Source organism: Thunnus maccoyii, chromosome 3, assembly GCF_910596095.1.
Source record: "Thunnus maccoyii chromosome 3, fThuMac1.1, whole genome shotgun sequence".
NCBI lineage: Eukaryota > Metazoa > Chordata > Actinopteri > Scombriformes > Scombridae > Thunnus > Thunnus maccoyii.
This window is the reverse complement of record NC_056535.1, coordinates 4,581,385-4,595,741: the sequence shown is the minus strand read 5'-3', so window position 1 is coordinate 4,595,741 and position 14,357 is coordinate 4,581,385. Positions and strand designations below refer to the sequence as shown.

The following is a 14,357-nucleotide window of genomic DNA, read 5'->3' as shown; positions in this document are numbered from 1 at the left end:
TCATACGCTGATGGAAGAGGCTACCATGCAAGGTGCCAACCTGCTCATCAGGAGGAGTTTCTAATGCTCATTCACACACACACTGATGACACAGCTCTCGGGAGCAATTTGGAGTTCAGTATCTTGCCCAAAGACATTTTGACATGCGGACTGGAGGAGCCGGGGATCAAACCACTGATCTTCCAATTAGTGGACAACCCACTCTACCTCCTGAACCACAGCAGCCAGAGACTAACACGGATATTAAATATTTGGTTTAATATCCAGGTTAGTCTCTGCTTACTCAACGTTCTGGTAACTATTTTATTTGCTGCTCCCCCAGTATAAAAACTAGTCATTTTCAGGAAATGAAAACCATATTTGACTTTTTTTTTTTTTTTTTTTTTTTTTAGTTCAGTATCCACTGAGTAGTTTCTCCTGGTGCTTTCTACCACATCTCACAGTCTCCATCATCATTGTCATGGAAATAGTACAGTTTTCATTATGTTCATTAAGTCTGGCACTTTGATCATGTGATAACAGGTGGTTGAATGGTGAAACCTGACATGGCAAAGACCCTGGACTTTGCCATGTCATGTCTGGTGTTCATTCAGAGACTGAATGAACACCAGAAACAGAAATCATCAGCTGCCTGTGAACACCAGAACACCACCAAAACTAGTCAGAATGTCAACTGAGAGGGGGTCAAAAGTCAATGACCAGGATTCAGTAGACAGCTGGAAAAAGATCAAGGAGAGCGTCCATCCCATATGCAACCACCTGTTATTATACAATTACAGTTACATGCTACATCCGCTGATGAAGACCATGAGAATTGGTAAAAGCTTTCAAAAAAACTGGTAAGTAGACTTTGTATTACGATTATTTTGTCAAATTACCAATTCACTGATGATGAATGAAACTCCACACTAAAACTACATCATAAATTCAACTTTAAAATAAACAAAAATAAAGAATCAATTTAAATCTCCCTAAAATTCCCCCAAAGATAGAATCAAAACAGAGACTGTGGCAGACAGCTGTGCAGGCTGGTACAACCTCTCACCACACATGTAACAAGGGGCCAATGAGGTGTATGGGCTAAAAGCAGCAAATAGACAGACACCAGTTATCCTCGAGATTGTCTCATTTCTCTACAAACACAGACATATGGCATCAGAATAATTCAAAAGATGCTATCATCTCAGATAAATTCTACAGGTAGCGGCTTTAACAAAAGGTCAGTAGTCTGAACAGCATTCTTCCACAAGATGTTCTCTCATTTAGTTTCTCCAGCTTAAAATTCACTATGTGCAGCAACATTTTTGACTGACTGTGTCAGTGTGTGAGTGTGTGTGAGAGTGTGTAAGACTGTGTGTAGTGCTTCTGCCTTCAGACACGACATGGAAGCCACTTTAATCTGGGTTGATGTTGGGTTAAAGAGTGCTGCACGCAAGCACAGGCCCAGATATGTGTGTGTGTCTGTGAGTGTGTCTGTCTGCCCCTAAAACACGACATCATGACATGATGTATGGGCAGGGTTAATGAGTGATTAAAGCATATACATACGCACACACACATGGACCCACCCTGACACATGGAGGATCACATCTTTCTACACTCATCTTCCTCTACTACAACTTTCTCCTCTACTTCCTCTGCTTTTCATTTATTCATCAATTAAAAATACATGCATTCCAATGCTGGGGTGTGGTGTGTGTGTGTAAATGACTCATTCCGTGACTGGGGCATGCTTTTGACCAGCATAGAATGAAGGGGGAATGTTCATGAATGAAATATATTCCCCTATACAGAGAAGGATGAATGGAGGAACTTAACACTTTTCACATAGAGCAGGTCTAGACTGTACTCTTTATTTTAGAGACCCAACATTCCCCCATGAGCAGCACTTGGCAACAGCGGCAGGGAAAAACTCCCCTTTAATGGGAAGAAACCTCAAGCAGAACCGGACTCTAGGTGGGCGGCCATCTGGCTTGACCGGTTGGGTTGAGAGAGAAAGAAGGAGGGGGAGAGGGGAGAGAGAGACACAGAGAAGCACAATAACAACAATAATAACAATAACACTGATAGTAATAATAGAAATATGATTGATAATAATAATGATAGCAGGCATGGGTGTCACGCAGGACCACGGCAGCATGGGATCAAATGCTAAAATATTTGTATGACACAAATATTCATAAAAAAACCCACTTTTTGTGCTTTGCTAAATAACGTCTTTGTATTCAGGCACACCCCTAGTATAAAGAGATTTAAATCCTCACACATAAACACACACACACTAATGTTAGAGGCATAAGAGCATAGAGAGAGAGAGTTACTAGGAAAAAAAATGTTTTTTGAGAAATTTCATACATAGTGGTATCTCTGATCACTGGTTTTCAGATATGTACTTGTTAATCTTTACACCCCTACTTACACGTGTAAGAAGAGATTGACATGTTACTGTCCAGTAATGAAAGTGTGAGTACAATGAAAAGACACAATCTGATCAGTGCAGTGTAAGACGGTTTGGGATGGATGAACTAACAAATTAATGGAAAGAGACCCATCCATAGTTTCCTTAATCTTGTGATGAAATCAACAAAAAATTTAAACAGCAGCACTTTATTTCTACGAATAAGAGCAGCAACCATTCCATTAGGTGTAGCAGCAGTATAATTAAATGCCTGGTGACAGCCATTTAACAGTGATGACCTGGGGTCCTGATGCCTAAGTGGCAGAGCAGAGCTGTGGCGGCGGCTCATAGCGGTTCATGGCAGGTCGTAACAGGTATTGGTTTGATGCTAATTGGGGCGGCATTGAGGTGGGCAAATAAGGCAGCGCTAATTGGCGGTCAGGGACACATTTCAAGGACATCTCAAACAGAGGCATCTGCTGCACTCCTGAGCAGTTGCAAACAAACACACACATACATGCACAGCCCTTGGACAAACAGTGGCATCTGTGCTTCTCAGCAGCAGTCCAGAGCTGAGCAGAATGCCTTGTTGTTTTCTGCAACACACTATACTATCTTTCTGAAGGGAATCCACATTCACCGCAGCTTTATCTGTTGAGACGGTGAATTCATATGGGTGTCTGGGTTCATACGAGTGTGTTTGCATCACTCCAAACCTGCATGCCACAGATGAGCCACTGTCAGTGAAAGGAAAAGTTCCAGACATGTAAAGGGCAAACTCATCAAGCCCAGAAACCCGACAGGATAGAAAAACACAAAAGCCTCCATCTCTCCTCCAGACTGCTAAGAGAAGGATTAGGCCTTCTCACCACGGAACAATAGGCAAACTGTTGTGCTGATAACGTTGTGTTAATCACTAATGCTTTTTCTCCTCTTTGCCTGTTGGCATGGACTTCATACTCGCTGTTAACTGGTTGATAAACACTGGCAATGTCCATGCCATCATCCCATGTAGTGATATTCTAACAGATGGTAAGGCCAGAAGGCTCCTGAGAGCCATTGATTCCTTTCTTCACTGAAAAGCACAGAAACTGAAGGGTCAGACTGGATTTAGGTTGGTCTTTTAATTACATAGTTAACTGTGTTTACATTCTTTCATTTACTTTATGATATGGAGTGACAGTAGGAAGGTTTGCCTTGTCTAGCTATCTGCTGAAAACACATCTCTTCATAAAAGTAATCACATTTACATTATTTCATTCACTTTTTGATGAAGAGCACTAATTGCTGTGATCAAATTATTGCTGACTGTCTATCTTCAACTTCAACAATTTCCACCAGCATCTGAAAAACACAAGTCATCCAAGCTTAAGATCTTGCAGTCTCTATGTGCCATCTCCATAGTTCTGGCGTGTAGATACAGATATTATATGAGTATGCTCCATTGCTACGCCATAACAATGTATCCATTCTTGATTGTAAGCTAAATTTTGCATGAAGCACAGAAAAAAAGACGCTCACCCTCAACAACATAGCAAAAATGGGTTTGATTCTCAACTTGGCAGGCGCTCTAGTAAACACATCTGGTGGGAAGCTGTTGAGGGACTGGCCTGAAACACGACTTGTGAAAATCTTTACAGAGAGGTGAATAAGAGGTAGCTGGCAACTCCATGGGGGATGAATCTGTCCACACCCTCAAGTGCAATGTACATTCTGGGCCATCACAAGCTTCGGCTCATTTGACATTTTGTCACTTGACACAACAAAATGCGTTATACAGACATAAGAACTAGCTTTATGGTACAATAGGATGTACCTATCTGGGGAGCAAATGTGATTAAGTTGTTATTAAATTACTGCTTGAGTTGACGCACATCAACACTGGGAAATAGTCCATTGGCATATTGTGGTGATTTGATTGTGATGACACATGCCAACCCATTATGACACGTGTCAAGACGCTGCTGGTGTGCAGGCTTACATAGAAAACAACTGTTGTGGGGATTTTGACGCACTACTCACGCCAGTGTGTACTGCCTGTCAGCATGTCAACACAGGAAGTTAGCAATGACAAGGACTATAGTGTCGGAAATTGGTCAAATTGGAAATTGTAATATACAGTGAGGGAAAAAGAAGGGGTAAAGATGTAAAAACGAACAAAAAAACAAGACATTTTACAATGTGGAATTCAAGAGATATCAGTGTTAGTACTGGCCCTCAAAACTCTGTTGAGTTGAACTCTTTGCTGAACAGTAGTACAACTTAATTTCATCCTATTTATGTCTGCAGTGAGTAATATACATTAGTGGTCCATAGACTTCAGTGGTCTGACAGTTGATCCTTGTACTGTGCGTGGTAGTTGCGGGTCAAAAAGGTCTTGCAGTGCTGCATGTCTGAATGGGACAATTGCATGACTGATTTTCCAGTCTGAAAAAGTGTGTGTGTGCTCACCAACTGGTCAAGATACTCCAGTCTCTTCTCTCCTCTCTGACTGCACGCCTCACTGGGCTAACACTGTCTGGAGCTCCTCCTGTGTGTGTGTGTGTGTGTGTGTGTGTGTGTGTGTGAGCGAGACAGAGACTGTGTCTTATAGAGAGAGAGAGAGAGAGAGACAGAGAGAAAGACAGCCAGCCCCTGGGAAGTAGGATGGTGTGATAACACTCAGAAATGATAGTTTAGCCCTGGAGAGCACTTGACACGCAATATCTCAGATCGACACACACACACACGAACACACACACACACGCACACACACACACACACACACAGCTGTCACAGTGAAGGGTAAACAAGCAACGCCAAGGGCTTTGAGAGCAGGCAGGGAAAGGAGACTCGGCCTCATCTGTATGTGTGTGTGCCAGCGACGGTGCGTGGGTGGGAGTGGCGTCTGTGTGTATGTCTGTGTGAAACATAAGTAAAGTGGACCAAATTGAGTATATTGCCATTCAAACAATAGACAGTGTGAGACCAGAGGAAGAAAGTAAACAGTCAACATGCACATGCAGCTTATAGATCTCATCTCACCTCCTTTCTGAGTTCTCCCAATTCCCCTCCCACCTTTCACCAGCAGACAGTGTGATGGAACAATGGAATGTCAGACATATAGGCACATCCGTTTGGAGCCTATATGGCTCGCTATATGGGGCAGACATGAAACTTGAGAGTTTTGTACTGAGATGTTCTGAACTACCACCATTGAGCCTGCTGAACTGAAATATTGTGAAATTAGTAGGCTGTGTTTAAATGCAAATAGGAGCTCTGTGCACAAAAATCAATTTTCCCACCATGAAAGCATTACGTGAAGGAAGCATGAGAATTACCTAATTACCCAACTGGCAGAGATTTTTCTCGTTTAAGAAAAATTACTCCTGATCACTGAATCTGGGGGAAATTATTCGCTATGGTAGATATTTGGATGATTTAAAATTACTTTGAAGCAAATCACACTGCTTTCAGCTTTGACTACCCACACTAGAACATTTTCTGATGTGAGTAAAGCAAAAAGAAAGTTTTTTTCTCAGTGCAAATATCACCTGAACATTCTGGATTTGGGTCATCAAATGTAATCTGAGGTTTTATGGAATTGTCCAACACCCATTGTTCTTGTCTGGTGATACTGATGATTTTTTTTTTTGTGAGGTTTTGTTTGTCCAGTGAATCTTAAAATGGAAGTAAAACAAACAAATGTAGCTCTCCTGGAAGAGGGTTGACACTCATCAGGCACTTGAGACACATTAGCAGCTGAGCACTTTGCTGATCTTTGAAACCATCTTCACCTGAAAGATGACAGTAGGGTAATTTTTTCAAATGTTTACAATGACCTAACTTTACCTTTTCCTTACAATCAGCCTCTTAGGATCAAGCCTAACCCTAACCCATTCACTGATTAACCCGATTATCCCTATCTAACCGTAATCACGACCACAATCTTTAACCTTCAATAACCTTTACCAAGTAGTTTTTGTTGCCCAAACCTGGCAAACAACAAGTCAGAAAATCTTAATATGATTCATTTTTGTAACAAACACATGGCTCATTTTGAAAGGAACTGATAAATGACCTTTTACTGGTAAGATATGAGGACTGTATTTAGATTCACAGTAGTACAGACGCTTTAAGGGTTCGTGCAAGACAGTTACTTTTCAGTAGCAACTTTAGAAAAAAACAGTAAATAAGTTTAGACATAACCCCAGGTCAGACAAAGGATGAAGGTAGCAGAAACTTCTGAATTATTGTTCTGCAGAGGACAGAGAACCACGGGTAGAAATGAAAAATGATAGCCTATAAGCAAGAATTTTTACAAGCATCCCTTTACATTTGTCAAATTACTCTTCACCAAGGACAAATGGTACTTTGCAAACAACAAAGCAGAAAATCATTAAGAAAAGATGCACAGACAGTGAAAGCACAGAGACATATGCCTTCTGTAAAACGTGCCAGAGAACCAGTGAACAAAAATGGATGGAAGCAAAAACAAAAAAACCTTTTGAGAGCATTGTCAGCCTCAGGGCATAGTGGAGTCCTCTGTCAGGTACACACATACACCAGATGTTTGAGATTTTATGGAAGCTCATGAAAGAAGTATGAGAGACGCAAACAACCCCATACCTCAATGCAGGCAGCACATAGAACAAATCCTTAATAAGTTTAGGAAATTGTTTCTTGATGACAAATCCGTTCGAAACTAATTGACAGAATATTGAAAAAGCAGGAAACACCAGCCTTCAAATTCAAAATTCAACAGCGGCACAAGATCCGGATTTAATATCTGGACCTGGAAAATACATTTGGCTCAGTTACCACACAATCCAGTGGCCCACAATCGATTTCCTCACAGTAAAAATCTAGTTAAAGTCTATTTCCAAAACATACAGATATGCTTCACAGCTATGTAATTCACCACAGCATGGCAGCACCTGGAAATTGGTATCATGGCAGGGTGCACATCTCTCCTCTAGCATTCACTATTGCAATGGAGGAAATCATTAGGGCACCAAAATGGGTTGTGGGTGGAGAAAGGCAGCAGGGGTGGATTCACCTCCCACCCATCAGGGAACATTTAAATGACATGACATACAATAGCAGTCTGTATAAAAGGTTTTTTTGCCAAGATGAAGGATAAATCTCAAATGCAGGTGAACTTAGGCAATGAAAATCAATACACTTCAGAAGTTAGTTAAACTTGTACTTTCTTGGTTTAAAATAGCTGAATCACATGTGAACATGAAAAGACCTTTTCATTAGCCCCTCACCCACAGCTAACGCTATCCTCTAAACCCGCTCAGGCTACAAATGGAGCTTTAATGTAGCCGCCAGCCGAGTCCCTTCAACACCGACCCATAGCCGGAGAGCGCTTCAAACTTCACCACAGGGAGAGAATTTATCTCTTCTCTCCGTCGTAAGGGGTCCAGTGCGAGCGGCTGGTGTATTGTGAACGGTGAACATTATGAACTTTCCATGGGGCATGAGATGACAGAGCAATCTGCTGAGTCTGCAGCACACAGATCACAGTGGGGAGAGAACAACTCCTCTGGTGTTTGACGCACAGCAGCCACTATTGCCCACAGCTAATGTCATACAACTGCTACGAGGGAAGGAGGATTTTTCACTACTGCACTCTCAACATTTTTTTTTAAGAACTGTGTCCCAAGGCTAAAGATGAAATGGTCTTCATAACGTCAGCCAATATCAACAAGAAAACACACACACACACACACACACACACACACACACATATGCTTGAATGCGCTCAAATGCCGGTTGCCATCATCCTCTCAAACTGGTCTCGCGGGTGATCAGAATGAATTTGCATATATTCTTAAATGTAAGCGCTGAACTCTGTAATTATGTGAAGCCCTGAGTGTGTGCGATAGACTGTGCCCATAATTGTTTGTGTATGGGAAGAGAGGGCATGTTTTCACCAGCAACGAAAGGGGAGGCATCCTTGCTGAATGCAGCCCCTCAAGCAGCTGTCTAACACAGCTGTGGCAATTCATAAAAGATACACTTGCGCACACACATTACCATAAACACACGCACACACACATACGGCGTAAAATCTAGGCCTCCTGGGGACGATACCTTCCTCCTCATGTTTCCGTGACACAGGCGATGATAATTAGACTAATTCAAAGTCTCCTCGGAGTGAGGGACGGAGATGAGGCGAAGGCAGGCAGACACCCCTGAAAGCACTGCAGCAAGGTAGACACACACACACACATACACACACAGGGTTGACAGGGAGTTCATCCAGCCAACTGCCATATTGTAGCATAACATTACTGTACCAAGAGATCCATACCTTATTGCAGGCAGGATTGGGGAATAACTAGGGGCTGAATTGGGATTGGGGAGGTACTGCTTGGGGCTGCTTGATCGTGACCAGAGGAAAAGGCTGGGGGGTGAGGGAATATACAACTGACTGAAGAGCTGCAGTGTGGCCACGCTGAACTGTACTGATAGTTTCTGAAACTCCAAAGTGACGCATTTCTTCTTAGCACTGGTGCAATACACTGTATATTATATTCCATCACTACAAAAGTCAAAACTAATTAGTGTCTTTACTTTTGTTCGTGTTGGTGTAAATAAGTGGAGTTATAAAATGTAAAATTTAAGTTTTTTTTTCACACATTCAGTCTCATGCACTTGAGACATGACAGGATTTATTGTGAATGAACCTTTATAAAAAATACTGGTATCAGCCATCACTACTCAAAGACTCAGAAGGTGTCACAGGGAAGTTGAGAAGGTTCAATTTTATGAAAATGTTCACTTACACATGGGAGTTACAACCTGGCAACAACCTACTGCACTTGTTTTGAGTGGAGTGTAGAAGCGTGAATGGAATCACAAAATTGTTTTGTTCTCCACTCAACTATGCAAAAGAACTTCAACTTGGTCTTCGTCGGTCTCTACAATATAGCTTTAATGAACTACTGGGGTTTGAACAAGAAACATGGAAACAGATCATTTGGGATGTGAAATGACTTCATCGTGAACCAGTGTAGTGGTAGTGTGAGCTGCAGCCCAGTATTCCTAGAAATTCCATCCATATTGGATGATGTCCAATGCCAACATTCAGAAGGTCGCAAGTAGTGTGCCCTTTATGTATCATGGCAGAAAATAAGGATGTGGTCCTAGTGGATAGGTATGTAGCACACCTGATTTTCATGCAGAAGACTGGAGTTCATGTGCTGTGACAGACCTGCAAATAATGTATCTTTTTAAGTACCATAATATTTCCCTAGCCTGCAGAAGTGTTTTAGCTAACCCCACCTTAACCATGGTTTATTAGCCATAACCATGATCCTTCCCTAACCTTTACCATACTGAAGTTGCCATGTGCTGACATTGGAGAAAATGAGAATTTTAAAATTAGCAATTCAATTAGCATTCAATGTAAAAAGACACTGTCATTGAGTCTAATTGTCCAATAGAATTGTCCAATTTCAACACTCATCTCGTTCTTGTTGCTTTTGCTGTCTCCTCGTTTGTACAAAGACAACAGTGATGTACAGTAAATAAGGCTTGTAGTGTGTTGTTGCTTCATCTGTTGGAGTATAATGTAACTGAATCCTCTTCTAATGGGACATTAAACTGGTATAAACTGCCCTGCTGAGACTCATAACCCTCTGCTGTACATGTCTGTTAGTGTTCTAGTCTGCTGCTGTGTTACTGTTGTTGTATCGGACAAACCTCAGAGGTCATTTTATTGTAAGTATCAAATTAGTTATGGAAGAGTGTTGTAAAATTCTCTCAGTCAATTTTAACCTCTTGAGATTATGGGCTTCCACTGACACTGTTTTTTAAGGCAAATTCCAATATTTAGCCATAAAGCATTGTGACTACCACATCTCATGCTGCAGCTCTTATAGAGTTGCAAACTGGGAAGGGCCTCTGGTTGTATTTCCCCATTCTGTATTCAAATATTTCTATAAACGATCTCCTCAATGTAACAATCAGATTATATTATGACCACCAGTTTCCATTATCAACTACATTTCTGAGAAATCACGTTTTGTCAGTGATTTCGTCATGGCAGACGGCTAAGAATACTGCAGTACCCATAAGTCTCGGCTGCTGCTGCTATGGGCTGGAATCAGAGCGTATTGAATTCAAAACCCTTTGTCACAACAAAACACAGCACCATAGTTGCTGAATTCACTCAAAAGTGATTCGCCTTTGAGTGACGTCATTGGCTGTTTCTTGCTGAAATGCACATAGGGAGTTGTAGTTAACTTCGTAATTAAATCTTTATGTACACCATCTTGTACCTTTGACTTTTTACAAAAGAAACAGATATTTTTCCATCAGTTGTACTGATGATTTAACCAGGAGAGTTTCATGCTGATCCAAGCTGTAGAAGTGCTATGAGTTATGTGAAGTTATGGGAAAAATGAATTGGATTTTTACTTCCAGAACCACAGATGCCTGAAATAGGGCCAGAGACTGAAATACAAAATTCAGAAACACTTTCTCGACCAGTTACAATTGCATTTGACAAAAACATGGATGTAGGTTTTCTTGCTCATGAGAACCAGAAACCTTTAATTCTACATTAATTCTGTCATATGTTTACTCTACTGGCATGCTGAAAGTCAAATTTAGGGCTCTTTAATTTTATTTAATCAAATCAGATGTAGGATGTCTCAGGTTGGCAGGGTGAGGTAAATTCCATAGCAGCTCTTACAGACAGCCACACTGGAGTAATTTCTCTGGTCAGACACCTGGTAGAAACATAATTACAAAAACTAAAAAAGGTCACGACTAGCTGTGGTCAGGGAGGAACCTCCATCAGATGGCATCAGACGACATCTCAGATGTGACTGGATGATACCTGAGTTTCAATAACAGTCCAATATTGTTCCAATATGCTGGCCTGACCCCGTCTTCTTGGTTGTAATGAAACACAGACCAGTGACAGGATCAGCTGCAGGGTCAACTGAATTCAGGGATTCAAATCTAATAAAAGATCAGAATTTCACCTGTAACCCAAAACAGGGCTGTTGTACCAAACCATGTTATCAAAGAGAAACGCAAATAGGTTATTCAGAGATAGTCCCTATTTTATAATCATTATTTTTCTGCCAGGTAAGGAGGCTTGCAAGTGCTTTTTATGTAATGTTTTTTGATAAACACATTACAATTTAAAGAAAAAGTTCAACATGTTGCAAATATACTTATTTTCTTTCTTTCTGAGAGTGAGATAAGAAGACCAACATCAATTTTACAAATGTATGATTACAGTACAGAGCTACAGTCTGGAAGCTTAGCTTAGCTATTATGCTAATTAGCATAATGAGTGAAAGCAAACAGCAAGCCTACCAACAAAAGCTGTCTTTGTTACACAATGTGTTTTGATGTTTAACCTGTATATTAACAGAAGTGTAAAAAAAGTAACATGTTGTAACTGTTTCTTGAAGATAAAAGAGCTTGGACAGAGGCCAGCTGTTTTTTTTTTATGCTAGGTTATCCATGTCCTGGATTAAGCTCCATACTTAACGCATAAACATCAGATTGATATTGATCTTCTCATCTAACTCTTGCCAAGTGAGCAAAAGAAAAAAAATCCTTTGCTTTGATTAAACTATTAAGCAGTCAGTAGTGGTCAATCATTGGGGAATTCAAAATGCCCATGAATGTGGCTAGCTCATCGCTAAACTTGAATATATAGTGAAAACATAGTAGCAGTCCAGATAAAAGAATAAGACTTCATGGGAACAACAGAAACTGTACCCTTCCACAACCAAACAAATAGCTGTCTCACCTTAATCTAGGCCTCTTCACATTCCTCCTTTCTGTCATTGCTGGGGCAATATGGTTGGCACTGTTGGGGGAGAGGTTGTCATTCATGCGAATAGGGGACGAGTGGAGGGCTTGTCAGTCACCTTGGCTGAAGGCAGTGTTTAGGGCTACCGATAGCCATAATCATACGAATCCACACAAAACCCCCTCTGCCCAGGCTTGCTGCAGCCAAGGGCATGGATTACCACAAAAAAACCAATTTGGAGAGGCTGGGGCATGCTGCATCCATTCGAATCAGAGCGGATATGAGAGGCAGGTTCTTTGTTCTCACTGATATTTATCTGTCCAAGGCAGAGCAGAAGAGGAGATGTCACTCCCAAGAGAGGTCTCGAAAGTCGGCGGCCTGGTATTAAACAGCTCTATGCATGTATCCCAGGGAGATAACACCACACATCACAGCTTGGCTCAAAAGAACAATCTGAGGGAAAGTGGCACCCACATGCATAAAGAAGGGGTGGCAGGGTGTTGGATGGGATCACTCCCTAACACATCACTTCTTAATCAGTCATGTAGCCAAGGATAAACCCATCTACACTCTAAGCTTGGTCTGAGTTTAGCTTTCTTTTTGGGCTGACATAAATCTTATTATGAACATTTAAGTAAAATATGAGAGTATTTAAAGGACAAAACAAGCATAAATCAGTATATTTGTGATGTGCTTTCTACAATGATTGAATTACATATCCTGATAATTATTATCTCCCGATAACTAAGTTTACAGTTTGTATCGACCTTTCAACTACATTACTGCTCTTAATGCTATATGATGCACAAACTAACTGCAATTACTATTTTCCTATTGTTCCTGGTCAAGAATGTTAAAATGTGTATCCGTTAAGGCTTCCTGTGTGGGTAAAATTGAAGTCCCAGCTGCCTTTTTAGTTTCATCAGAAAGTCGTCCGCATCAATCAAACCTAAAAAAATAATTTTTCAAAGACTAGTGCGATGTGACTGTATGAAAGTGTAGACTAGCCTAGGCTGTGTGTGAAGTAGATTACCCTTGACTAGCCGCCGGTAAATCTGGACAGACTGCAGTCCCAGCCTTGCTGGCGCCAACACAGAGAAGAAGCATGTCAGCAGCAAGGTGAAAATGTAGCAATTACATAAAAGGGAGCAAGCCTGAGCGAGGCTCTCCTTGCTTCGCCCATTCTCTGCCTCCTCTGGGTTAAACCGGCGAGATCAATCCACAGCTGTGAAGTAGGGAGGGCACCTTGAAAATGCTGCTATTTATTTGTTTGAAATGTTCCTTTTCTTTCTAGTCCTCTTAAGGCCACTGGGGATTCCGCCATTGATTTCCACTTCAATAACTTGACCTCTGAACCCCGAAAGGGACGTGACGTCCCTTGGCTGGCTACTCACAGCCAGGTGTGGCGAGGGAAATCTCCAGGCCTCTATTCCTTGTTCTCACTCATTTACATGATTTAGAGTAAAGAGATTTTTTTTTTCACTTAGGTTAATTGCAGTCTCTTTTCGGGTCCACAACAAGAGAGCAATGGGAAGTCGTAGACTTGCAGCTGTTTCATATTTTTCCAAAAGCTCAAAAGGCCAGCCACCTCCATTTCAGCGGTCAACCCTCAACCAGAGAAAGAGAAAACTGGAACATTTACATGCATCTTGTAGACAGAGATAATCTTTCCGCAGCCACATATCTTAACTAACGTGTGTGTGTGTCGGTCTCCAGCCTCATATCGGCATAGACACGCCATTTCTGAGTACATGAGGGGACTTTTGCTGTTTGCAGATGGACTCCCTGTCTGTAATGAAGTCCAGACCACCTGAAGAGATGCTGTCAGCCAACGCAGAGTCAGCCACAGGATTCAGCAAGCTCTGCAATCTTTGAAAACTGTGATGGAGCATATGCAACTCAAGATCACAGCAGATTACAGAGATTGAGCGGTATACCTCATCAATCAATATTGTCCTAATTAATGCATCTCTGCTGCCATGGGATCACCCACTGAACAAAGCGCATACATTTTGTGTTTCCTTAGGGAACTACATAGATTCTAATAATAATAACAGTGATGACTTAATTTGAACAGTATTATTTTAACAAAAAGTTCCTTAGAGTCAAGAACAATAACTATGACAAAGAAACAGTTACACAAAAGATTTATGATTAATTAATTTAATATTGATAATACAGTATTTTTCT

The 14,357-nt window shown here is 41.2% G+C and overlaps 1 long non-coding RNA gene across 1 annotated transcript; it reads right to left on the bottom strand.

The window, feature by feature from the left end:
• Positions 1-10,986: 10,986 nt before the first annotated feature.
• Positions 10,987-13,374, bottom strand: LOC121890340. Its single transcript, XR_006093740.1, has 3 exons — positions 13,201-13,374; positions 12,165-12,224; positions 10,987-11,382 (listed from the first exon to the last, which is right to left on the bottom strand). It is a non-coding gene; the product is annotated as an uncharacterized LOC121890340 (long non-coding RNA).
• Between the last annotated feature and the right edge of the window lie 983 nt (positions 13,375-14,357).